This window comes from Tyto alba, unplaced genomic scaffold, assembly GCF_018691265.1.
Source record: "Tyto alba isolate M040663 unplaced genomic scaffold, T.alba_DEE_v4.0 Super-Scaffold_16, whole genome shotgun sequence".
NCBI classification, from domain to species: Eukaryota; Metazoa; Chordata; class Aves; order Strigiformes; family Tytonidae; genus Tyto; species Tyto alba.
Genome location: NW_024881278.1, coordinates 4401969 through 4427254, shown reverse-complemented (window position 1 = coordinate 4427254; position 25286 = coordinate 4401969).

Genomic DNA, 25286 nt, shown 5'->3' with positions numbered 1-25286 from the left:
AAATTTCAGTGCTTTTGTTCGCTTAAATGAAACATTTTCTACTCTGTCAAAACTAATTTTCCAGGTCCAAGCCTACATGGTTTTTAGATTTTTTTTTTTCCCCCCCTTTCAATTTTGTTACTGGGTATTTAGCTCTTCCTTCCTTAATGGGAATTTAATAAGACCCAGCTGACAAGTGCTCAGTGAAGTGACCAAGCAGCACCTGAAAGAGATGGGATGTAACATTCATATAAAATGCCTGAGTACAATCATTGTTATTAAAAGGATAACCAAATGAATTCATAATGATGGGACACTCATTTCAAAGTGTTTCCATAGCTGTTACACATCAGGAAAAATAGGGAAGTTACCTCATTTTCTCCAATCCTAAATAACCTTATAAACTCACCAAAGAAATTAATTAGCCAATATTTCTTGAAAATTCATAACAAAGTTTCCATTTTTCCGTCAGATAATTCCTTAGTGCATTCTGGTTTTTAACTTCCTTCAAGTCTGGATCATTTTGATGTGTGAACAGACATTTGGTGTTTCCATGGGCTATTTCCACAGGTTCAAATATCTTATGTAATTGACATTTTCCTGCTTACAAAAGCTGTCAAACTTAAAAGTAGCAGTTGATTGATAAAACATGGCTTTTGTCTGTAACTTAACTTCATTGTTGGGGCTTATTGCTCAAACTCTGAGTAACTCTTCAAAGCTACTTGCATTCAGGTTTTGGGGAGTTTTTGGTCTGCCTTTTTTTTTAAAGCACCCATGCTTTAAGCTACTCTTACAAATTAGAAATAGCAACAACTATTTTCTTTTTCCTACAGGTACCTCTCATCAACAACTCTCTTCCAGTTTAGCATTACTACTCTCCAAATAAAGGAGCATAACTTGACTTTAAAGTCTTCCTAATCAGCTTAATAACCATTAGGCAACATTTATCCTTCCCAATCTTGACTATTAAAAAAAAAAAAAAAGCACCAAGGACAGTACTGACATTTGCAGCATCTACAGAGGATGGTGTCTATATAGGCCATAAAGCAGGTGAAACACATGTTTTTAAATCGTAACAAACCCCACAATAGTTACAAAAGGACCGTTTCTTCTAGCTGTGAAAAATGCACAAGAGTGCGATCCAGAACGGAGTAGGGTCTTTTTGTTGGCTTTAGTGGGCTCTGGGTCTTGCTCATATAAAGGCATGAGCAAATTGGTATCATGCTGAAATGATCAGTGGTGGCACAGACAAAAATACCTTTGCCTCTGTGCAAATGGTCACCAATACGGTGCTTCATGGTGGGCAACTATTTTCCACCTGAATGTCACTGATCCTCAGTGCAGTCACTCAGCTGTGCCATAATGACACCTCACAGTTATTCTCCTCTGTGCTCAGAGAGCCAAGACAGGGTCATATTCCACCGATCCCAAGTTTTTCCTGCATTTCAGCAGTGCAGTGTCCTCGTTTCCTTCGCACAAGGTAGAACCTGGATGCAGGAGGTGAGCGACACAAGAGTCGATAAAACCGCGGAGTGTGATGGTGTTGCAAAGGCAGTGCTCTGCCCACGCACGGCTCTCCCATGGAGATCACCAACAGCTTTTTCTCCTCCCCTGTGTAACCCCCCCTCTGCTCAAAGATAGCTCAAAGCCACTCTGTCATAGCCAGTCTGTGCTTTAATTTTGCCCCACTGTAACCAGCACAGTCTCAGAATTAAGTTCAATTGTCCTGAATAGGGATGGATTAAAGCAAGTGCCAATTTTTTTTTTTTTTTTTTTTTTTTTTTGAGTCACAGCCCAGATACAGTAGTTTCACATGCCTTTGGCAGAAAAATGTTATTGCTTTCTGAAGCAGTTGTTTTTTCAGTGACATGACTTCCTGCAGGGGCGTTTTAATTATTGTTGGTGTATCACCTAACTTAGTTATGTATTGCTTTGAAGTTGTTCTTTGTATCTGACAGTAAGAGGATGGAAAACAAACATGACTCTGTTTATTCCCTTCCCCTTGCCCTGCATTGGCTTGGCACAGCCTTTGCTTTAGATTACACAAACATGGGGCGATGAAAAAAGAAAGTCCAAAAGAAGAGGCCAGACAAAGTGCATGTACCCAACACCTTTATGCTGGCAGGTGTTTTCTCTTAATCTGCCCTTATTAACAGTCAAGCAGAGATCACACGCATAAACCCCTAAATGGCAGGTCAGGCCCTGAAGATAGAAAATTGCTGAAAACTAAGGGGTGCACCCACGTGTTAAATGGCTATTCCCAGATGAAAAGAAATAAAATTAAAAAATAAAAATCACAGTTCCTGAACTGAATACATCGGTGTTGTACTGGGTGATGGGAGCTGCTTCACTGTGGCAGAGAGGTAATATTTGCAAGCATTTGCATATAACTGCATTGGGCAATATCCCAGCCACCCGCAAAACAGAGGCAAGGAAAGCTTCCTCATTGTACTGCCAAGGTAGGGTGGAAGGGCTCGACGCTAGCCAGATGGCAGCAGAGTATGCACAACTTACAGCGGGCTGCTGAAATGTGTCCCAGCCCCAGTCTCCTGTTACTTGGATATTTCGAATGGATTTAAGTATCAAGGGCCGGGTGATGACACCTCACTGCACTCAACTCAGACTCCTTACTTCAAACACAATCCACTTCCTCCCCATCCGGGTACCAACTAGTTAAGAGCCTCAGATGTGTTGTTGATTTTTTTTGTCTGTGTGTGTGGTGTGTTTTTTTTTTTTTTATTATTATTTTGTTTTTTAATTAATCACCAGAAAGCTTTGGTTTTCTTTTTTTTTTTTTTTTAAAAAAAAGGTAATTCAAGAAAAAAATAAAAAGATAGGAAGTTTCCTGAAAGGCAGCATGTCAGCAGCCAGATAAAACATTTCAAACCATCTGCTGCAAAATACATGCACAATGAAGCTGAGAACTGTGGTATTCATTTTGGGGAAAACCCTCTCTCCTCATCTTTAAAACTGTTCAAATCCATTCAATTCAGACAGGAGAGATCTTGTAGGTTCGAAGTCTTCTCCCTACCTACTAAAGACACCAAGAGAAAGTGCCATGAGAACAGCTTCTAGCAGAGTCAGTTATTATTAATGGTTTCTTCATTAACAGGGCAATTTCAGTCCCATTCTGCCTCTCCCATTGAGGATGGAAGTTCTCATCTTTCAAAAGCAATCTGAGCAAGCCATGTGAAGATTTCGCCATTTGTGGCTTGGGAAAGTAGAGATGAAAGACTTCTAAGACCTTTTACTTGGGTTTGTTTTCTACTCTGGGATGATTATGACATTACTCATCATACGTGCCATCATCCAGCCCCAGAAGACAGTGCTGGGGAGACCCAGTGGACTATATAACTAATTTCTTTTTAGGGCTTTTGGTTTCCACATGGTTTTCACCACCATGGCTGACGTCCCAACCTGAGAGCTTTTAAGTTGGATACTTAAGGTGATATTTACATTGGAAACTTCAAGGAAGGGTCACAGTCCTGCTTCAGGGCTACATGTAGCCATAAAGACTTTCTGTTTCTGTAACAAACTGTCTTTAAAGGCATATTTTTTTTTTTTTGTCTTGAATATTATGGTGTGCTGAGAAAATATGTTAAAATGGAGGATGCACCCACACCACCTTGCAAGATGTTCATTGACTGCACTCGCTGCTCATGCGAAACAAAAGTCCAAATACACAGAAAAAAAATCCTCCAGCCAGCTCTCCACTCCCACTTGCCAACCCTGCACACCTGGTGTTTAACATATACAAAGGCAGTCTCTTTCCTTTTCCTACAACCTGAAATCTAGACTTTAGTAGTAAAGCTGAGCAGGACATGAACCTGGCACATCCTCTGCTTGCTGGTCCTTCTGCCTCCTCATTTGCTAAGTCTTGTTTTCAGGTTCAAGGCCTTTCTACCATCCCCCAGTGATTAGACCTCATTAAAGAGGAAGACAGGAGTCAACTCCTGGTGCTGAAACCTCTCTGCTCATATGCCACAGTCACACTGCCTGCCCACGCTCACGGCCATGACATGAAAAACCGTACTGAAATCCTATTGCTTCAGACCCACAACAATCTTTGAAACCAGACAGATGTCCAGAGATGAAAGGGGAAATGGAGCCGCTGAGTTCCTTTCCTGCCATGACAGAAGCCTATACACGAGTCGACTACTTCCTATGGCCAGCCCCACCCTCTGAAATTCTGAGAAAAAAGGGAAAAAAAAGCTCAGCTAATGAGAATTGCAGCACTGTTCACGCCACAGTAGTTAAGGTTGTATTCATTATAAATCCTCTTTTCAAGGTTTCTGTCACTCAGCCATAAAAATCATTCTGGGTTGAAATTTAGCATCCAAGCTTTCTGCCCAAGGACAATATTTTTGACAGAATTTGGAAACAATTGGTTTGGCAAAGTGCATCTAAAGTTTTAAGGAGTGCAAAAAAGAATAGTGGTTAGTGGTGTCAGATGCTATTATTTTATGCTCTTATAACTTAAAAACAACTAATTTAGGTTCTGTGGTTGTTATTACTCCATAATTTCCTCTGAAATATTTGGCCTGTTCCTAATAACAAACTCCTGCAAATTGCTAGCACCTCTCTAAATAGAAAAATAATAGCATTCCTGGGCCAAATCTTCAGCTGCTATAAATTACCGTAGTGTCATTTCTGCCCAATCACATCAGCTGAGGTGTTGGCCCCAGGTGCTTAGCAAAATTCATTTTTGGTGTGTGCATGTGTCTGGTTGGCTTCATTAGTCCTTAGCTGGGCAGTTCCCAGGAATTCAGAAAGCAGATGGTTGGGTAACGTCTTCAGGACCTGACAGAAGCTATCTTGCTCTCAAAGCCCGCCACTAAACATCGCTTGACTTCACGCACTGAAATCAGCACCTCCACCTAGAATGTGTAAAGTTTTCTTGGGGAGCACTGTCGCTCCAGGAAGGGACACTGGCCACATCCAAGACAGGCTCCCTCAGTGCAGTGAGTCACACATATGCTTAGCTTCTCTTGTTTTGCCTTTGGAGAAGCTGGCATTTAATTCATCCTGAGTACATGTCGTGCAGGACCATATATTTTGGAGGTCACTACTTCCCAAGGCACAGCAACTGAAGGGTGAGAATGGTCAGAAGTTGGTTCTTTGGTGCCTCGGGGAAACTGAGCATTTGGCTTTTGAACTCATGCGGCATTTTTTTTTTTTTTTTTGGTGGGATCTTGAATGCTACAAGTTTGATTTTGATATTTTTGGAGGTTTGATTGCTATAACAACCTGTCCCATCCTTCTCCTTATATCCATACAAATTATTTCTTATTGAAAACTAGTGCTTGGATAAATGAGCACTTCAGAAATGTTTGGGTAATTTCTGAAGAACTGATCAGTTCCTCTCTCATTTGTACTAACCTGCAGAGCGAAACCCACACGCGGTGTACCATGTCCCTGTAATGTTTTAACAAAGCTCTTCTGCCTACTGCAAGTCTTCAGCATCTCCTTCTAGAAGTCACTCACCTCCGTATTTCCTCCTCTTTGCTGTGCACAGTATATACACCCACATACTAGTTAATTGGTTTTCCTTTCAGGCTTCTCATCAACATCACCAAAAAAAAACCCCCTCAAATTGGATGGAGCAGCTCTCACTTCTTGACATGTCCGAGAAGACCCCTTGCAAAGCTTCCCAGTTTTCTAACACTGACTTCTGCCTGCCTCAAATGGCATCATTCTCTGAACTCAGACCTCTCCTTTTTTCACTTGCAATGGCTTCAAGATGCTCTTTGTTGTTTGGACTATGTTGGTGCATTTGCATTTAGCAATTTAGTAACTACATCTGGCCAAACCTGGGGTGAAGTCTGTGGATCTTAGCCAAAAGTGTAAGAAGTTCCAAAAAGTATTTTCCTGTTCTGAAAGTTTCTCATTCGTATGTCCTGCCAGTGTATTTGGATTGGAACCTAAAGGTTTTGTGTATACACCAAAGAAAAAGAACATTTATTTTTCTTCCTAGTTTGGGTAATTTTTTAGTTAACCTGGGGAAATTTATCTAGCTCTGAACCCCTACAACTCAGTGATTCCTTCTGTATACCCTTCCCACTCCCTCAAGTTCAATGTCCACACGTAAAATAATCATTGCTCAGAGGAATGGATTCAAAGAGCAACAATAAAGATTAACCAAGTACAGGTCACTTGGATGATTACCTAAAATTCACACTATTTATGCACTTCAATACTCATCTAAAATTCCCTGTCCTGTCAGATCCCCTTCTGACAACACATAGCTATTATTTAGCAGGCAGAGCTCCGGTGATGGGATGCTGAAGTCAGTATAGCTGCATGCTTTCAATGTGAAAAACAGCTGCCAGAGACAGGTTGACTCTCTCTTCATGTCAATAGGAGATTTATTATGTGATCCCACACCTATTAATTGCTCTGTGCCATAGCAGCCTCCTAGGCTTAAAATGCTATGAGTTTACAAATCAGCTTTCCCCTTAAAGGTTGCTTATCTAGATACAAGAGAGACAAACAAAGAGGCTCCAACAAATTACAATGATTAAATGGCAGCATTTTTCTCCTGATCTTTGAAGCAGAAGGACGAGGCCCTGGAGCAGGACAGAGATGACTCCCCCGCAGCCCAGGCAGTCCGTGCTTCTGTCCACAGAGGGGGGAAGGCAGCGGGAGTTGGTGCTCTTCAGAGGCAATACCCATCACCAGCGCAGCAGGGACCAGTGTTGGTCACCAGGGACAAACCTATTCACCTGACAGGAGTAGTAAATTGCACAGTGCCAGATATCAAGAGAACTTGTCAAACACTGTTTGGAAAGGCCAGGGGCTGTTTATGTTGGGGTGGGGGTAAAGGTATTTATTCCCCCTTGCAATGGGTTAAGCAGCTCTTACCCCTAAGATAAGCTACTTGTGCGAAGATGTCAACAACTGACCTAATTTATTTAAGATACAGAGTAAAATTGGCCTCTACTAGTTAAGTGTCAGTGGACAGTTTAAGGGATTAAAAAAAAAAAAAAAAAAAAAAAAGGATCCTTCCTCACAGAAAGGCACTATACTATCCTATCAGTCTATGAGATTTTTCTGCCTGGGCTACTCCATCTTCCTGAGTTATACCAAAAAAAATCCCCTAAATTTTGAAAAGGACAATCTGAAAGCAGCATGGACAGAAATGCCTTCCTGAGAACAGGTTAAAATTTCAGTGATAAAAAGCAGCTTTATGATTTGACACCACAGCTATAGCTTGTTCCTCTCAAGGTGGTTTTAAAACCAAGGTGGTGTTTCAGGTTGCAACTCCAGAAAACCCCTCTCAGCTACTATTTCAGAACTCCACTTAGCTTTTTTTCTAATCACTATAACAACAATAGCAGCCCCTAAAAATACCCAGGAAAAAATTACAAGAGCTCAATCAATCCATTACTTAAATAATATTTGTAGATTCCTTATTTCCCTCTGATACCATCACATTTAATCTTGAAAGTCAGGTTAAGGTTTCACTTGGCATCTGTATCTATTGTGGTGTAGGGAATAGAAATTTTGGGCTTCCAACAGCTGTGGAGAAGGGCCTCAAATTATTACATCATTTATCAGTAGTGATTCCAGAAAAAAAAAAGGAAACATTCTATGAAAAGATAATTTACTTGTCTTAATAATATAAGCAGAAATTAAAGTGGAGAAATCCCTTCTGGCAGGATTTTTGACAGCTACCTTCATTTTCATCATTGCTGACTGCACATATCTACTTTGAAAATGAATACAGTTTCCACTTCAAAAGGAAAAAAAGAAAAAAAACACAGGAAAGGAGTGCAAAAGGGACTCTGTGATGTAAAACCTCATTGACTACAATCTTTTCTGGGAAGTTTACCTGCTCTGAAGTCCAGATAGAAAGGGCACCTTGGAGAATATTAGGGAAATGTTTATAGCAAATTCATTAGGAGCACACATCAGGGTTTTGGCTCAACATACCTACATTGAACTTCTAAATAAATGTGCATTTAGGCAAAGAGAAGAAAAGTGATGGGTCCAAGACTGTACAGCTTATATATACATTACTGAATTTTTCCTAGTAAAAATTGGAAATAGTTCATGAAAAGAGCTTCAAGGGAGTGGCAACCTGTCACCCGTGAGTGTAAATTCCCATGTTATCATTACTGCTGCCGTTAATGGCAGGATCCAGTTTTCTCTTCTATGGTCAGATCTCTTCTGTGCTAGGTGCTGTATGAAAACAGAACATCAGAGGGTCGTCATCTCAAGCACTCTCCTGTATGTACAGCTAAAAGACTTCTATGGATAGAAGGTCCCTTCTTGCACTGAGAGAACCAATGGCCAAGGAGGCCAAGTGGAGGGCTGAGCATTTGGACATCCGTCCTTGGACCCTTCTAGGGAACAGTACCTCTGACAACTGAGGAAAAATTGCACAGGAAGCCAATGGCAGAAGTGGGAATCGAGCCCAGACCTCCTCCTCACCACTCTACAGCAATCACCTTGCCTCCAAAGGAGGAGGATACACATGATGCTGAACATGAGAAATAGTATCATGATCTCCCATGAGCATACGGTCAGACTCTCCTTAGAGTTTCACCTATCCAGTCCCATTACAGTCTGGGAAAGCTGTGCATCTTCAGCCCAGATAACCAAACCAGAAAATACCTCGAGGGGTTTCTACAACTACTGAGGTGTTCTCAGGCTCTTCAGAAGCTAAATAAATATGGGTGAAAGTCATCTGGCTGCTGGGTGGGCATTCTTGTTACTGCCTACCAGCATTGTCATGTACTAGTACAATATCATAGGTGCACACCATTTCTAAGGTGGGAGTTCTCTGATTAAACAACTTTTGTGAAGAAATTAGTGCATAGCCAAACCTGATTCTCTTGCCTAATGAGGACTTAATTATTGCAGAGAAAATGCCTGAAAGGGATTGGGATAAAACAGACTCTAGGTCAAGTATAACTACGCTCAGCACAAGTTACTTGGTAATTCCTGTGGAAGTGACAATGACCTGGATCCCAGTTACCACTAACCCTGGTTACTTTTACTTTATGCTCCTTCCACCTCAGTCTAACTCTTTTGGTAGAGTGTGACCTTAGGGCCTGATGTCTCATCTGAGTTCACACTGGAAAGCCAGCTGAGTTTTGACAATTTCCATGGAATCCATGGCAACTATATGGTTTTAAATTAATAAATACATAGCCATTTTCAACACTGTTCAGAAGGAGAGGGTTCCATGCACAATTTCCACCCGCATAAACTAACCTTTTCATCAATACAGTTCAAGAGGAGAGAAAAATATCTGCAAGTCATACTCAAACTGAAATATCCCACTGTTATTGCAAAAAGGTGGTTGGGGTGGAAAACTTGTCATGCATCACAACCCAGTTAAATGAAACTATGTTGTTTGCATAATGCTTTTTATTATTATTTAATTATTTCTAAACTCAAATTAGTTTTTGCAGACTCGTATGGTAACTCAGTCATTCAAGGTAAGCTGGTGCAAACTTATCTACTGAAGCTATAATAAGGTATTCATTCTTGCCAGAACGATGCATTCAAAAATCCTTGCTTAGCCACTGAAGGATGAGATTGGCTTACTGGTTGTAATTTTTAAATAAGATAGATTTATGTTTTGTTGGCCTCTACAGTGCATGTTTTCAAAACTTTTTGTGCAACCATGAGGAACAGAAACCCAAATATAGAAGCACCATCAGGCAGACTTATTTATCAGGATACCATACTGATTATTTCAGACACAGAGCTTGGCTTCCTACCCAAAGCACTTCCAAGATCCAAAACAACTTTCTGACAGCTCCTTTGAGGTGGTGGAGAGGGGAGGGTGTTTCTGAGCCCAGCCCAGTGTGACTGTATTACGCTATCTCAAAGCCGTATGGATCCAAATGGTGAAAGTGAGCTGCCCAGGGGAAAGTGAAGACAGGGAGCAGAGAGACAAGGGCATGGGTACCTCACCCAGCACACAGCTTCCAGGCAAGCTGGGAAGCTATACTGGACTTCTTTTTAATGTACCCTCAATGGGCATTGCAAAATATTAGATACTTTAATGAAGAAGACTGATGTAACTCAAGGCTCTATTCCCCAGGTTCAGCTTGAACATCAGATATTCAGCCCAGAACACACCAGATGTGCCATGACCTCAGCAATCACTGGCAGGAGGTGGCCACTTCCATGGGCACGTGGCTGGGAGTCCAGGTCCATTGCCCCAGCCATGGGGCTAGAACGATAGAGTCTTTTTCCCTAGCCTAGTTGGCTCTTCCCATTTGAGCAGCCACTCTCAGCTCCCCAGTGAGACCCCAAAGCCCCAGCAAAGTCAGGAGCACCAGCACTGCTTCGATCCCCTTGTAGGGTGGCTGGAGTTGAAACCCCATCGCCTCCTCCCAGGGGCTTCGACTCAGAAAGAGGCGACCAGCCTTAAGTAGTTTAACGGATGTACAATCCCCTGCACAGAAGCCCTTTATGTGAAATCAATGAACCACTGGCTGGTTTAAATCTCAAACAAAATACAGGAGAGTTTTGATTGTGGTTTGAAAAGAAAACTGAAAGGAACGTGTTGGAAGGGGAACAGATCTCACCTAATGAGATCCCTGCGAGTGCTGGGGATTAACACACTGTTTGCGATTCCTCCTGAATACTAACAGCTTTGTTACATGGCTCATGACAAGCCAGAGAGCTTTGTAGTTTCACTGCATGATTTTAAAACTTAGGAGCTCTTTGTGTTCTTGGCAAAAAAAAAAAAAAAAAAAAAAAAAAAAAAAAAAAAAGCAAGCCACCTACCTGACGGCTTCAGAGTGTCTGAAGCTAGACCAGAGGGAACAATGTAAGCAAATAGATAGTTTTACATTGGTCCTACCCTGCGGGGTGCTCGGCACCATCTCCAGACAGCAATGTGGCTTTATGCTACCTGAAGAACTTTTTCCAGCTCTTTTTACCCCACTCCCCCATCATCCCCCATATTTATGATTTTTAGCAAGTCACAGCCTTTGGTCTGCTCCCCTTTCCAAAAGGCTGGGATCCATCTGGAAGCTGGTCTGCTGAGAAACAAAATAAGGAAAGGAATAAGCTGGCAGCATAATCCCTTGGCAGCTCATGCTGGAGACAACCCTCCCCTCTAATTCACAGCAATGCAGAGTTCAGATTTCAAGGTGATCACTGCCCCTGTTCCTGTCAATGCACCTTGCAATGGGACATCAATGTCCTACCTTGGGATGCTCTAGCAGCAAAGTCCTCCAGAGGACATTTATGGACCTCAGCTGACAAAGGCATGGCTTGTTTTGACCCATGGCTGTGTAAAGCCTCCTCAGATAGCTATGCTATCTACAACATAAACCACAATGAACTAAAATGGACTAACTGTTCCAGGAAGAGCTGAGATTTTACTTTAGGTATTTACACTGCTCTTTGCCATAGATAAGGAATTATGATAAGAATTCAAATGACTGTTGAAAAACCCCAATCAGGCAGTTTACAAACTCAAGAGGTTTCTCAGGTAGTAGCTGGGAAAAAGGTAGTTTTGGTGTCTTAAATGCAGGGACTGGGACTTTGAGTCTGGGTTGCTTCTCTTCCACTTGCTTGTGGGACTCCGGATCATTGCAGCTCTCACTTCTGCAACTCATTTTTTTTATCTCAAATCAGAATGAAAACTTTCTTTTTTTTTTTTTAAAAAAAAAAAAAAAGAACAGGTCAGTATTTCAAGTGGAACAGATACTCTAAACTCAACCAGCTGCAGCCAGGCCTGGAAGGAGCCCTGGAGCTGACCTCTCCTCATCCCTCCTGGCTGAGGTCCATCACTATTGTGGGGAGCCATTCTGCTCTCCTCTGCTGCCTCCCCACAGCAAGGAAGTGATTTAGCTCCCAAGCACTTGTCTGATCTTTGGGAGGTGCTAATTTTAATACTACATTCCTCTTCTTTTCAGGCCTTGGCTCCTCTATTTTCATGGTAGAGATAGCATCAGCTCCACTGATCCCATGTGGCATGTACAGAGATAGCATATGCTTCCCGTCTTTTTTGTGTTTTGTGATGAGACATCTGGACACTGCCTGGCACAACAGGATCTTGTTGTTGGTTTGAGCATCTGTTAGTAGCTATTACAGGAATTGTGTGACATCTCTTAAGAAACACAAATGATTTTGACTTAGTGGAGCTGCCCAACAGCCTTGACAAACTGTTCCCACTCCAGAGTTGTGCCCTGATCATAGGAAGCTTTTGACATCACACAGGGCTAAACTCCCCAGTCTGACATCAAAAGGCTCACTTTGGACTTGAAGGAGGGCTGGGATTTCAAGCCCAGCCTCCCTGACTCAAGTGCTTTGCAGTGAACAGTAGCAAAGCAAATACTCCTGTTTTTACTGCTTGTGCAAAGAAAACTACTTTTCAGGGGGTTGTGCACTGAGCAAAGTGGCAGAGTGGATCATATTTCTCTGACTCCACCTCTTGTCTTTTTTACTTATTTATTTATTTATTTTTTGCAGTGACATTAGCATTTGTTTGGAAGATATTTAATTGCAGAAGGGTTCAACAGACCCTCCCCACTCAGAGCCCTGTTTGCAAGTGTCAACCCCAACTTGGAGTTCAACCCTCAGTCAGAGGAGCAGTAAAGCTGGCAGGCTTAAGTACTACAGGAATGCTAACATGGCAGATCTGAGAGAGTTAATTTGGTCAGAATGCACTCTAGTAATGTTTATGTTTTAGATAAAGTGCCTACAATGTTGCAGCTTGCCCTTCTGACCCCATTTCCTCATTCGTGTGCAGCTCAGAGAAAGTGATACTTAATTCCAAATCTTTGCTTTTATTAGCTCCCAGAGAGGGATAGGATTTCATCCCAGCCTTATCTCTGTTATAAACATCCTGTTACCATTCATATCAGGGGGATATCTTTGGGAAAATGATTAAATACGTTTCACCAGACACAAACAGCGTTCCCCAATCGGTTTTGCACAGTACATGGCGATTTTGCACATGTGCATGTTGTCAAACAGCATGAGTCTAATCATTGCAAAAGGGGTGGAAATTTTACATTGCAAGTGAGAAAACATGTGGGGGGGCTCTTCTATGAAATAATGCTATCGATGCATTTAAAAGACCAAACCTAAATGCCAGATCTAGTCCTAGCCTTGCTCAGACAGCCATAGAAGTCTAATTGTTCCTTTTACCTTTTTGCTAACACTGCTGCAAAGCACCTCTGAATATTTAAGCCACAAGCAAGACAAGCTGCGGTGCTTCTTCAGCTCCACGCTGATTTCAGGATCAAAAAAGCTTGGGCACATTCTTGCAGTAGCGTTAACAATATTCATTTCATATCTCTGAAGATATTTAAGCAAGCAATTTCAGAGTGCTGCATGCTCAAGAAGGCATGCTCCTGAAGGACAGCTTCCTCATGCCCCACAGGTTGCCATCACCAGATCTACGGCAACAGATTTTCAGCCAAGGTGCCTATTTACAAACTTCATGTACAGAGTCCACAAAAGGGACTGAGAAAGTGTCTCTAGGCTGTCCAGCAATATATGTAGGTGGTACTTTAAAAAGCATCTTTACTCATAGTCTGCGCATCTCAAAGGATTCACAAATCAATAAAACCCTTACCGCTACCCCTGCCACCACCACCCAACAGCACTTTCTCTGCACGTACCTCTACGTCACCAGTACATAGCATGAAAAAGATAAAGAAAGTACCTGATAATATATTACACTTAGTGTATGGCAAAGATGGATATGTGCAGAACTGCAAGGATGGGGATTCCTGGTGTTAAAGGAATTGCATTTCCCATATTCCATGGTAACTGGCAGTTCATGAAGACACACTCGGGTGAGAGGAGCAGGTTTGCATGGGGCAAGCAGATGTCCAGAGGCTCGCTCTGCTGTGGCTATACCAAGTGCTGACACATCAACTTCTTGTGACATCTTGCCATCTTCTTGCCTAGCTCTACTTTTTGGCACTGATGCAGAACACCCACCCTCCAGTTTCTGTATACAAATGATCTGGGCCAAGACTGTAAAAACCCCATATGTCTAAAATTCAACTCAAACACAGTCATTCAGGAAGGTATTTTCAGTGTCACAAAGGGCAGGTAGGAAACCAGTTCTCCATGAATTTCCACTAGAGCTGGGTGCCAAATTATGCATCTTTTTGATCTAGAAAATAGATATCTTACTTAAGCAAACCCCTGGATTTTCAAAAATGCTCAGCAGGCAGCAGTGCTCGATTTGGAGCCATGGTTCAGCTCTACATTCCCCAACAGACCTCTGCAAATGCTTCCATATGGCAGATATTGCTTGGAGCTGGGGCTCTACCCAGATCCCCATCAAAATATATACAAACTCTGAAAACAAGCTTAAGCCTGGGTCTATACAACTTTCACAGGTTGGACCCGTCACACTGAGTCCTGTATTAACATATACATGGAATTCAGGGGGAAAAAGGCAAAAATGCTTCCAGTCCAATAGCTGAAGTATCACCACTTGGAAAATTACTTTGTATGAAAATTAAAAGGAGATCTATCTCCTTTATTTACACATATTTTTTAAAAAAAAAAAAAAAAAAAAAACAACAAATCTTTCAGGGATTCTTTTTTAATGAGTTAGTGATGATACAAAGAAAAACCCCAAACAACAAAACATTTTCTTCCATGTTCTCGAATCAGCTTCTAATTCCTTTTAATTTTGGAGGTTTGAATAAAACCAATAATTTGGGAGACTAGTGAAAAAAAAAAAACAACAAAAAAAACAAAAAACAAAAGGGACAGTTTTGAACAGAAATGGAATTTTACATGGGTAGTTCCAGTTTGTTTCTTTCTTTTCTGTCTGAGCAAAATTGAAAGATATGAACTAAAACTGAACATTTTTTAGAATTTCCTTTCCCCCTTTTGCTGGAGGCCAAGCATACATCAAGCAACTTTCCAATTTAATCTTTTGATTTTAACAGCCTTTGTATCTAATTAAAGAATACACCCTCCAGGGGACAAGAAGAGGGAATGGCCCCTCTACACTCCATTCCTTTCAGCCTTTTCTCCTCACTGAAGCAGGAACAGGATGCCTCATGCAACAGGGGGATGATCACGATCAGGGAAAGGTCCATCTTCGTACAGACCTCGAAACGTTGCCCAGGTGTGCAGGAACACTATGGGGACACGATGGCACCAGCTGACAGCAGGGTCTACCCCACAGCTCCCAGCACTGCTTAGCCAAGGGTTTTCTGTACTGCCTGGAAAGGGCCATGCTCAAGCAACTGAACAAGACGGTGACGGCTTGTGCTCGAGCAACCCCTTTTATGAGGGTCCTCTATGGGGCCCCAAATAACAGCGCAAACAGTGCTCTTCGGGATCATCATTAGCAGATTCAACCTCCTCAGGAGGAGGAGAGGCAGCAGTGTGGGTTCAGAAAGGTAGAAACACGCTCAGAGAGGTGCGGAGAGTACATGCTTATCTCCCCAACAGCCACTCCTCCCATCCCCAAACGAGGTTAAGCTCTTCCAGCAAACACTGTTCATTTCCCTAGTTGGCAAGCAGCCAGAAGATTTTGCCTTCCAGTCATGTGAACTTTTCAATTTGTGATTCTTACAAGCTGAGCTTACATGAAACTGTTTCCTGAAACGAACTGTTTCTATTCCCCCTCCGCCCCTTCTCCACCCCACCCCTTCTGTTAGAGCAAAGCCAAGCCCATTTATTGATTAGCCGACAATAAACAAAGTCTCAGAAAGTCTGAGGCATCCTTTAAAAGCTATGGTGACATAGTCTCCTATCATATTTGCTCAGTTTAACTACACTTCCCTCAAACATTACATCCCTTAATGTGTATTTAAACAGGTCTTGGCCTCTTGGGTACATTTTCTAATGACCTTTGTTTTAACCCAGTGCATTCACTGGTGCAAACAAAATGCCGAGAGCCATGTAAGAATCATGAGTTTTGCTGAAGTGGGAATTTGATCACCGATCCCAATAAAAACCAGATCAGGTCTTATATATTTAGTTCCAAAAAATAAAAAATAATAAAAATCACACTTTGCTGTTTTTACCATGGTTGGATAAAAGTAACATTATGCCCTGAGACGTTGTTTGAAGCATGCATCATTGATATGGGCAGAAGAAAACTACACACGCAATTATTTAGTTCACTGGGGACCGGGACACACCATGAAGCAGAATGACTTTCTAAAGAAAGGTGAATGAGCAATGGAAGAGAAGATCTGTTGCCAGTTGTTGCTAGATACAGCACATCAGGGGGACTGACTTGACTTATGCAGTGAAGAATCAACATCACATCAGGACACTGAGTGCAGCATCTCTGCCTGCAGCACAAGCATCTATGGCAGCAGGGGCAAAAAGAGCCAAGAGAACTTGAGGTTGGATAATAAAGCAATACAAATGTGGTTATGTCACAGGCAGATGGTGGAACCTCATCTGGAATAGCATGTGAACATCTGCTCATTTTTTCCTTAAGATGAAGTAGATTGGAAGGAATTAAAGACACTGAGGGATATAAAGCAATTGAAAACTAGAAGAATGGGCTCAGAAGAGCAGATAATGTAAAAAAAATTGCAATTTATAATAATATTAACTTCTGATAAAACCAGTATTTTTCTAGGAAAGGGTTGCTTTATTTTCACTTTACTTTTTGAGAAAAGAAAGCTTTTGTCCTTTCATAAGGCTGAGTTTTCAATCAGACCTGAAGCCTGACATTCTCAACCCATGCCATGTCTCAAAAGTAAGCAAGATTTAAATGTGCATTTCAGATCGGGGTTTTTCAGGACTTGAGCAACTAATTCTCTTCAGTCCCACCAAAAAAGCTGAGCAGTGTCCTGTATGTGCCTTACGCCTCAAGCAGCACATAACAGGCCGATTGGAAACACCAGGCCCTGGGATTTCGGGAGACTGAAAGTACTGTTAGGCTGGTTTTAGAAAATCCTGGGAGCCAGTGGAATGCAGGCTCCACATCTCTCAATAAATCCTTTGCTAAACTGAAAACTCAAGGGCATTCCAGGGCACAAGCATGGTACCTCATGGGACAGGAGCATGTCACAACACCTACTGTCTGAGTGTAACAGAGGGGATTTGGGGACTTTATGCTGTCTGCTTGGCCCTAGAGTCTGGTTTGGGCAGCTGTGGTAAGGTTTGATTTATTCAAATGATAAAAGGATTACTGGAGGTCATCCCCACCTTAGCAAAAAGCCCAAGCCCAGCTTTCTTCACAGCAAACTGCCTTCCCTTAATGGTATGCTGATTACAATCAAGAATGCACAAGGGTTTCTACAGATAGAGCTTACACTCACATTTTTTTTTTTTTTAAAACCTTTTTCCAATTTAATATTTGGTCTCTGATCTACCTCTTCCCTGTATTTTCTCAATAAGTATGTTTTGGTGTTCAACCCAAGGAACTGTCAGCCTGGGTTGGAAATGCTGAGGCCTGACATTTCTAGATTAAATGTCAACCAGATGTTTGTGCACTTCCCTTACAAGCCTTTCAAGAAGCTTCCCACTTTAGTATTGTGTTTCGCTATTAGGGGAAACCCAAGTTCGTACCTTACTAGTTTGAGCTGAAAGAGATTGAAAGCCTCAGGGGGGAAAAGGAATTACAGGTACCCGAGTGATAGGAAATACGATTCCAAACAGCAATCCACAATAGCTGGTGTCCATTTCCGCCCCCCCCCTCCCCGCAATGTATTTGAAGCCTGACTGAAATAAATTAGCTTCAACTCCAGAAACTATTTTTATATAATACTAACATTTTCCTTCAACCACTGAAGCAAGGGAAACACAGAATGGGACGTTGCCCTTCCCTTAATCCTCTCAGCCACTGTGCCAGAGGTGGCACTCTTTCTGACAATGGAGAGCAGGATACAGGGGAAAAACTGAGAGGAGATTTATTCATGAAAAGAGAAGAGTGTAAAACAAGTATTATTGCAGCTGTAACTGCTTCTAAAGACCCTGCATGGGATGCAGGAGGACACCCTGGGTTTCCTCTGCTCTCTTGTCTCTGTGTGCAACCTTGCAAAAGACAAGCCTCAATTCCCATTCTGTAAAATGGAATTTACAGTGAGATTTTTCTCTATGTGTTTGTTGTGTCTTGTATGGTCTTCACGGCAATGGACTTGCTCTTATTATGCTTCTCCCATCTATTGCAACAGGGCCTCAGGCAAAGATGGGGAACTCTAGGTGCCAATGTAGTCAATAAATAAGGACATAAATAATACAGCTACAACATGTGGCTGAGAACTGGCTCCCATCCCAGAAATTCAGAGTGAACTTTCCTGTTTTTGTTGGTTTAGTTTAATTCTAGTTCCTTGGTCAAAGTAACAATTTTTAAAATTGAATTTTCAATATTATGAAAGAAATCAACAGGGAGACCTGGACAATGACCCTACAAATGGGTCACTGTGAACGTCTCCAAGAGATGAAGAAAGAGTCAACTAATGGCTGCTCGTGGAGCAGGCAGGATCAACACCCCCTCCCCCCAAGCCAGATACTTCATTTACATCTGCATCCAAATTCCAGAATCCAAGTTTTTTGGATCAAGTTTATCCATAGAAAAAAAAAAAAAATGCAGTAACACATGCACATACACTGCAAGAGTTAAGTTTTGTCATAAAGGCTAAATTCTTATTCTCTGCATGTAGCAAGCTACGGAAGAATTTGTCAGAAATAAGACACTGTCAAAAAAATCCCCACTGGGGTAAGCATTCTGCAGGAAGTAAACACCTCCACGGCCTCCGAATCCAGCCTCCGCGTGCGCAGTGGGAGCCACGCCGACCGGCCCAGGGATGGTGCCTACCCACGAAAACGCAGGCAAGGTTTCGCACTGAATTTCATTACCAAGAACGAGGAGCATTTCCCCTAGATTGAGTAAATGGCTTCCAGACTGCACCACTGTGTGACTGCGGTGAGAGTCCGACCTCGCACACCCGGGCAGCAGGAGGCTGCAAAATATATTGGGTGAAATCCTGTGTCTGCTGAAGTCCGTGGCAAAATTCCCATTGACTTCAGGCAGGTCTGGGATTTCACCCGTTACATTTTTGGATGTCAGGGCAACAACCCAGTACCGGATCCTGTTCCAGCCTCCCAGGTCTGTTTGGAGCCACTTGTCAGGGATCAGTGACCCCTTCAGAGAAGCAATACATTCCCCAGCAGGCTCACAACATGCTGGCGAGCAGGTTGGAGGACTCTCCATAAACGTGTCACCCAAAATGGAGCGGAAAGAGAGAAATCTGATAATTTAGAGCAACTCCTGTCTTATTAGGGACTGGATTACTCTGCTTGGTGGGGGACAGCAGAGAAAAACAAAAATACTTAATCACCGCAAGGGCTTGGTAACTCATTGTCCTGTGAAAAAAATCTCTTTTGACAACACAATGGCATCTGAAAAGATTAGATAGAGGAGATGCTCAGAACAGAGGAATATGGAAGAGAATAACAAATGGCAATTAAACCAAGACAATTGCTGTATCCACACTGTTACAGAACAATCCCACGGTACCACCTTTGCATAAATCCAAAGACTGGGAAAGTGCTAAAGTTCATAATCCTCTGACAAAAAACATGGGGCTCTATCTGTTTCCTGCTGAAGAGAATGAGAGTGATTTTGGCGCAGCAATCAGAGCTTACAGTTTTAATGTATTATTTTGCCCTTCTTTTAAAACTAAAATACTTTCTATGAAGGAATATTTTTATAAGTCATAGCCATATTCACTGCTGAGGATATGTTGGGAAACATCTACTCAGGACCAGCTTTAGCAACCTCTCCCAGAGAACAACTATCATCTTACAGCTCCACTGGAGAGTGGTACAGATGGAGAATACACATAGTTTAGTTTTGTTCACAATACGCAGGAGAAAAGTAAACCTGGAGTGTAATTCCTCTGGGGTCTGAAAAGTGTAATTTTCTCCCAGCCAAACCAGTTCAAAAGCTGACCATATCATATACAGAATAAATACTTATGTCATTATGATCATGTCTGAATATTTGAAGTGAAAAAGTTAGTGTTCAGTGCAGCTCTAACATGAATAGTATTGCCAGAGAATAGACATAAGCCAGCATCTAAATTGCAAACCATAACTATCATTGTTCACATCACAGGAATGGAGAACATTAAACATATCCCCAATAAGTCTTCCTCATTCCTAGATATGATAAATTAACACCTACTAACTTCTTGGACAAGACAACAAGACTTGAACGGGCCATGAGCTTGTCTCTCATTGAAAAATCCAGACATTGTTTGCTTTGAGAAAATAAATTCTTCCCAGTTACTAAAAATCATAGCTATTTAAATATCACCAACTGCTCAACCACAGATGAATCTTTGCTATTTCATGCATACTTGAACAGAGACACACTGCCTGTTTTTGTTTACAAATAATTAAAAGCCCCACCTGTAAACTCTGCCTTGGTGAATTTACATTGCTCAAATGGTTTTCTCCAAATCTGACTTCTTTTGTAGTGTTGAGGCCTGAAGTCAAACTTCTGTGTGTTTATAATCAACAACTCCTAAGACTGGCTTAATATATAATCGCCTTGGTCCAACACACACACGCACAGGCATGAACATGCAGAATCAGAGTTCATCTTGCAAGGTAGGAGATGCTGGAATGTTAATATGTATGACCAGAAAACACGTTCCAGTGTGCTAAAATAATTTCACTGTTCAGGAACAGTCTTGTGTGCCTCAGAACTAAAATTAGTTAATACTTGAGAAAAAGAAAGTTGTTGAACTATGCTGGTAACATCTTAGCACTCTTAGACCCAGGAGAAGTGATGACAAGAAATACATCAGTTTCCTCCACCCTGTTCTGAGCAAGCCAAAGGTGGATTCTCCTCAGTGCTGTGTGTTAGTAGATATCTGCGTCTCTGTCAGTCTTTTTCCTCAGCTTCTTGCATCAAAGCAAGCACAAAAAAAAAAAACCCTCACAAAAAGCAACAAGTCTCAAACTACGTGCATCAATCCTGTGCTAATGCAATGATAAGGGCACCCAGCTAAGCCATAACAACCCAGGAAATTCCGGCGGCACGGCTGAATGCAGCTTCCCCCGTAGCTTTTGGCCTAGACATCTCCCCACGCAGGCTTTGTGCAATTGCAAGTCATCCTGGGTGCAGAGATGGTGGTGTAGCCATAAAACAACAAACGCACACAACAGCAAACTACGCATGTTTTAGAGTACCAGTTAAAAACAAAACAAGCCCCAACTTTCCATGATACTGCTGCTTTTCCCTTGTGAAACATATTCCCCTGCAGTCTTAGGTTTTCCACTCTCATTTAGCCTGGGGTGAATTTATCAGGAGAAGGGAGGGAGGGAGGGAAGAGAGAAAGAGTGAGGAAGTGCTTGAGAAAGCAATGGTTGAGCTGTTTTCAAAACAGGGCTTTGTTTATTTTGTTTCTTTAAAAAAAAAGAACAAGACAAAAACCCACATCAATATTCTTACAAATTAAATTTTTTTCAGCCTTTTTAAAGGAAGTTAAAAGGACAGTGGTAATTCCCAGCAGGTGGCAGATAGACCTGCTGTTATTTGTGTCTAGTGCAAAGACACCCAAACCCCCCAGCCTCCTCTGAGCAAGTGAGTGCTCAGCACGATGCTGCAGAGCAAACACTAAGTAACAAGTAGCCTTAAGGCCTCACCACCTAACCCAGACAAGCAAGGAGGGAAGCATCACAGTTGTCATCTTATCAATAGAGAAAGAAAACACAAAGTATAGAACAACTTGTCTCAGGTCAAAAAAAGAAATTCTGGTGGAAAGAACAAACCCCAGCCCTCCTAAGTCCCATCACATTAGCTTCATCACAGAAAACAAGCTTTTGCTGGGTAGGGAAACAATTCTGAGCTCAGACCCTTGTCCACATAAAATCCATCTGTCTGCATTGTTTGTGCATGCACAGTGGAGCATATTCCTCAGACGGACAACACGGCTCAATATTTCTGTATTTAAGACACAGAACTGAGCAAATCTTTCAATGGCATACCTGTCACATGCAATTCTGTCACATCCCAGGAACTCTGTGAGGAATCCTTCATTTATCTACACAAGCCTCTCAGCTACACAGTGCTACTTCAAAGCCTGCAGTCAGTCACCTTGGGCCATGCACCAGACCTCCCTCCCCTAGGCTCCTTGCAGCTGCTGAGCTACAGCTCTTGGTGGAGACATCAACAGAGTCAGACAAAAATCCCTTCACACTGTTAATTTGTCACCAAAGCATCACCTGTTCTAAGGCAGAGGCATTACAGGATTGCACAGGCCAAGGCTGTGTCTTCCCCACTTTATCCTCCATAAAACCTTAGACAGGGCATCAACACCTCACCTCACACAAGAGCTCATGGTGTCCTCAGTGCAATACAACACTTTGAGCATCAGCATCCACTCCATGCTTTGGCTTTTGCGACAGGTTAGGTCTTCAAGCCCCTCACAAAAACAAAGAAAAGAACTAGCTGTTACTACTGCTGCTGCAGGTGGTCTTATCAGTGGCCCACATTCCCAGGGTTCCCCCTGGTCATGGGCTAATAAATTGCCGTAAACTGTGCCACCTGTGGAAGTCAACGAGGCACATGCTTTTGCTGGTGATTTCCCAACTACTCTCAGATCAGCTGCTGAATAACACCAAATCTCCCGGTTAGCTGCATTTGTTCTGCTGGGTTAAACCCCAGACATTTGTCCTAAAGGCACAGCAATCTAGCTGGTTGCTATGGCTTTTCCTTAAGCACTGTTTAGTGTGGAGGTGAGTGCCCTGCACCTGTGGTGTGTGGGTGGGTGCATGGGTGGCTCTTTGCATAGCGAGTGCAGATGTTTTTAATGTGAGCAGCAAACGAGCCAGGGCATCACAGGAGAGCTGCCTCCCTCGCTGTGTGCTTTCCTAGGCACGCATCTGGACCTGGGCTTTGGTGTGCACCTTGGATGTCTCAGAGAAACTCCCTTAGTAATGCTGTTTTCACACAGATGAAAAAATGGAAGCCTTTTAAAATTACCTCCTATTAAAGCGCTAAAGCATGAAAATAACATAATTGGCTGGAAGTGCTTATTTTCAAAGAAAAAACACATCATTGTGTTCCCTATTTGACCAGAGTTTATATTTTAACCACTTAACAAGTGTCAACTTTAGCACAATCTGCTTTAAAAACATTGATGATATTTTCCTTCATATTTGTAGAAGCAAAACTCCTTTTCCTCCCAACTTAGTTACACATCAACCCAGATGACATGGTAAAATACGTGTATGTTAAAACATACATGGTATAGCTCCAGAAGAAAATTCAGCAGCTCCTACTTAGTTCCAGAAATCTTGTAACATGCTATTGCCCATCCACTGACCTGTCAAAATAGAAAATATCCTCACAACCTCTAACACTGTTGATCTGTACTGTAGATTGCTATATATTAGTATTTCTGGAGATACTTTGTCTGTCTACCCTCTACTTGTTTGGGGCAGAGAGTAACCAAAATTAGATGGTTTAGGCAGATGCTAACATGCTGTGAACTAGGTTTAAAGTCTTTGGACAGTAAAATACTCTTTATTTATAGTGTAGTGCTTCTTTCACAGTTCAGGCATAGTTCAGTCCCAGTCATATAAATAATACTCTGACTATTATAATAGAAAAAAAAATGTGTATAAGCCTACTTCTTACACCAACCAGATAAGCCCTTTAAGGCCAGGGTAATTTATTGACTACACTGGAACATTTATGAGCTAATTAGCCAGAGCTACAGTGATAATGAATTTTATGGACATTGAAGAAATCATGCAGATGAGCAGCCTGGCAAAGCACTTAATGTCACACAGCTTTGAGGACCACTCATCCAGCACTAGTGAAATATAGTTCTTGGAGCTGGGGCTTTGCAGGCAGTTAAAAGAGCACAGTAAACAACTCCTGCCCTGCAGAGAGATGGGCACAGGGAAGCTCCTGCAGCCCGACCTCAGCCACCGGTCTTGCCTGGCAAATATAAGATATGAAAACATTAAGTTTGTTTGGATGGCAAATAGTTGCCACTGAAGCACAAAGGCACAAGGTCCAGGAAAGCAAGTTCAAGGATGTTTGGCCCAAAGATAGATAGGTTTCTAATTTTCAGGTATTTCGGGAGTAAATTAGATCCTTCCTGAGATTGGAAAACTCTACAACCACCCTGATTTTTTGGGGAATGAACTTAGTCAATAGAGGTAATTGCCTTGTTCTTTCAGCAGTGATGGTTTTGTGGTAACTCCTGAAGGTAGGGTAACCCTTGAAGGCAATATCTGCTGCTGGAGGGTGCACAAGTGGCTGCTGTTGGAAGCGGGAGGAGCAGGACAGCAGGTCTCACCCTGGAAAGAAAAGGGATCTGGGAAAGCTGGTTAATTTTCAGGGAAAGGCTTCTCCAAACTCAAGAATGGTCCATCCCAACAATCATAAAAGCAAGTAAAGGCAGCAGGAGCCTTCATGGATGAACACAGGGCTCCTGATAAAGCTGAGACATAAAAAGGAAGCGTACAAGAGGTGCAACTAGGGATAGGTGACCTGGGACGAACACAGAGGGTGACTGGTCACTGGAGCAGGCTGCTCAGAGAGGTTGTGCAGTCTCCCTCCATGCAGGTTTTCAAACCCCGACTGGACACGGCTCTGGGAAAACTGTCTCTACCTGCCCTTGCCCAGAACAGGGGGGGGCAGACACGGTGATCTCCAGAGGTCCTTCCAGCCTCAGCAAGTCTGTGGCATTTGTCAACAGAAAGTGCTGAGCAGAGAGATGTGTGTGAACTGCCACCGCGCTGGCGTGCCGAGGGTGCCTGAGTCAGAGCACCAGGGAGGTGCCTCCATCCACTTCAGCCCCAGAGCCCTCTCGGGAGGGTCAGTGTTTATGGCTTGTTTTTTCCCAAGTGCAGACAGCCACGGGTGGGAATGCCCTGCCTTTTGCACAACTGTCCCGTGGTCAGAGCTCTCAGCTTTGTGTGGGGAGCTCTCCCAGGGCTATTTATGTATTTTACAATAAACAGGCTTGAAATAAAATAAAACAAACCCCAAACACAATAACCCTGGGAGTTGGGATGAGAAGCCAGGAGCCCTACCTGCCAGCTGCATGCCCTGGGCACTGCATTACAAAACCTTTTTCCTTCATCCCCTGGCACCGCAGTGTGCTTGGTGCCTCACTGCTGCCCCATCTCTGTCAGGGGCGTAAGAGGGTGCAAGAGCAGAAAGAACCCCCCACCCTCCCTTCCTCTCCTCCTTCCCAGGGTATTCTCCTCCTTGGTTCGCAGGGAGCTCTCTCAATCTCCCATCTGAGGTAGTCTCATGACTTTCTCAGCCAAACCTTTAACCTTGAGGCCATGCAATGGCATAAGCAGAAACAACTGGACATCTAAAAGACTCATCTAAAAGACTCTGCAATATATAT